The following is a 2,849-nucleotide window of genomic DNA, read 5'->3' on the forward strand; positions in this document are numbered from 1 at the left end:
TTAAGACATATTGATAACTACTGGTGATTGCAATGTGAAAATTGGAAACTAAGAGGAAACATTGTTAATTGGAAAATATGACTTGGGATAGAAATGATGCAGGAGATTGCATGATAGAGTTTTGCAAGACCAAAAACTTACTCATTGCAAATACTATTTTTCTTTCTTTCTTTTTTAACTGTGATTTGTGTGACTTTACAGAGCAAATTGGTTTTCCGCACAGAAATCCAAACTCATTCTGTTTTATGATATTTGCTATAATCCCCACACTGAAAGAGCATTCTTCCCACCTCCCTCTTTCCCCACCCCTTTCCTTTGTTCTTCCTTTCTTCCCCTCAGCCCTTCTTAGGTCTATCTCTGAGGAAAAGATGTCTTCTAGATCTCACATACTTGATTGGTGTATTGAGGGCATACACTCCTTATATTAGTGTTCAGCTTATGGGCATGTCAATCATTTGGCTGCCAGGTGAGTCACTAGGGTTAACTTCATTTCCTAGCATGAAGTGTGACTAAAGCCCAGGGATTCCACCAGTTTTCATCAGACCGGTAAGTCTTGTCTTATGATTTTGAGTTTTGTTCCACATTTTACCCCACTCTATCTGATATTTCTTATTATGATCCCTTTCAGAGTGGTGAGGAGGAGTGGTAGCTGGGCACCATCTAGTTCTTCTGTGGTGTTCTACCCACCATGACTTATGGATTCTAAATGCACAGAATTTCTGGTTTTTCAGGTATTTCTCTGAAGATTTACCATTTTTTCTTATTGTCAGTTTTAGACATAATAACTAATTTCTGGGTACAATGTCATAGTGAAAACATAAGTCTGTTTAAAGTAGAAACAAAGATCTTTATGAACGGAAAAAAAAAGCATTTTGCAAAATAGGGAAACACAGAGGCAAGAAACTCCTGCCATTGTGCTCGCAAGAGCTCAGTATTTATTACAAAGCTTGGTAAGGCCAAAAACCACAAGTTGGTGCATTTGGGGCATTTCTGATTGGAAACATTTGCAAAGCTGCAGGTGGCAGGATCTTGGCTGATCACCTTTTGCAGGAATTAGCTTCCTTTGCAAAGGGGGACCAGATGACTAGTTGAGGCTGCCCAGAAATTACTTAGTACATATTTAAAATGACAAGTATTTTTTAAGTGCAAAGAATATATATATACACACAAAAAAAAGGTGAAAGTTATAGTTAGGAGGTCTAAGGGTGTAGTTTAACCACTAAAATAAAATGTTTAACACTACATCCAAACACCTATTCACATTAAATCTCTACTCAATAACAGCCATTTCTAATCACATAATAGAATTGAAATAAGCAGAACAAGATAGGCAAAACCACTTTTTTTGTTGTTGTTGTTAAGAACTGCTTGTATATGAGTTAAGGGTCCAATGGATTTTTTTTTTTTTTTAAAGTAACAAACTGTACTTTATAACAGAATAGAATCACTTATGCTAAGAAAAAAATCTAATGTAGACCTTAGTAAGGAGTCTTTAGTCATGCCAAGGCCTTAGTTTTAAAATGCTCTTCATCATTAGTAAATAAAAATTCATTTGTTTGCCTGTTAGTTTGAAACCTCACATTTAGTCTTCCTTGATGTAATATTGTAGTTTTCAGTAATTTGAATATATTTGTATGTTTTTCTTTTCATTCATTTGTATTCCCATCTCTTTTGTCGGCTTCCTCTCTCACTCACTTGTCCCCTTCTCTACTTGCTGCCTTCCCTTTTACCTTACATCATCCTTTATTTCCTTACATTCTTTCATGTTTAAGGACCTAAAACTGATAGTGCAAAATAAATGTAATCCATGTAGGAAAATCAGAATAAATAAACATAATTACCAGTTTTCAGAATAATAAGTAGTTTCCTTATATCCTATGATATTACTGATAATTTTTAACTTGTCATTATGAGCTTATGGATTTTAATATATTTCATCAGTTCTAATTTATTGTAATTATTTTACCTATTGATGTCAAAATTATCCTATCTTGGGTCAATAGAAACAACTCAAAAACTTTAAGTTGATTCCTCAGTCTTTCAGAAATGACAAAAGTAGATTGTAATAGACTTTTCTCTTCTACAAGATGTCTAAACTAATCTTCAGCATTTCTACCTCAGAATTGTAATTAAATATTTTTAAAAAGAGGCCTGTGAATTATTTTCATTGGTAGTAATAATGTAATTTAATAATAATTCTTATCTCTGGTTTGTATTTTCTCTACTTATTCTATAAAATGAGAAAAATAACAAACATATATACACATAAAAAAACAAAATAAACCCATTCCTGTTGAGTTGATTACAACTAAACAACCCTATAGTGACACTATATGCACACACTTTTATGTTAATTTCTTTCTTAACACACGCACTGTAATAAATATTTAGGAGAGAGACTTTAAGGTTATGCAGATATCATTCCTCCTTAAAGTGTATGTATCTTTCTGTGATATTCTAACTGCAATTTTCTGTTTGCCTAATTCTTTCTAAATTACTTGAAAAGTATAGCTTAGCTAGATTTGAAATTTTTGGCTTACACTTTCTTTCCCCTGAAGTTTATTTAAAATATTGATCTATATCCATTTTGCTTTGCCTGTTGCTGTTGAGAAATCAAATGACAACCTGATTTTCTGTAGTTGAAGTTAAATTGTGTTTCTACATGGAGTTACAAATATATATTTTCATCTTAATTTCTAATCCATTTACTAGGCTATATCTTGGAACTCATATGGTAGAAATTTGCAAGACCAACGACTTGTTCATTGCAAACACCTTTTTTCAACAACACAAACGGAGGCTGTACACGTGGACTTCACCAGATGGAACACACAGGAATCAGATTGACT

The sequence above is a fragment of the Orycteropus afer genome, unplaced genomic scaffold (genome assembly GCF_000298275.1).
Source record: "Orycteropus afer afer isolate SDZICR_OR568_19922 unplaced genomic scaffold, OryAfe1.0 scaffold00412, whole genome shotgun sequence".
Taxonomy (NCBI): Eukaryota; Metazoa; Chordata; class Mammalia; order Tubulidentata; family Orycteropodidae; genus Orycteropus; species Orycteropus afer.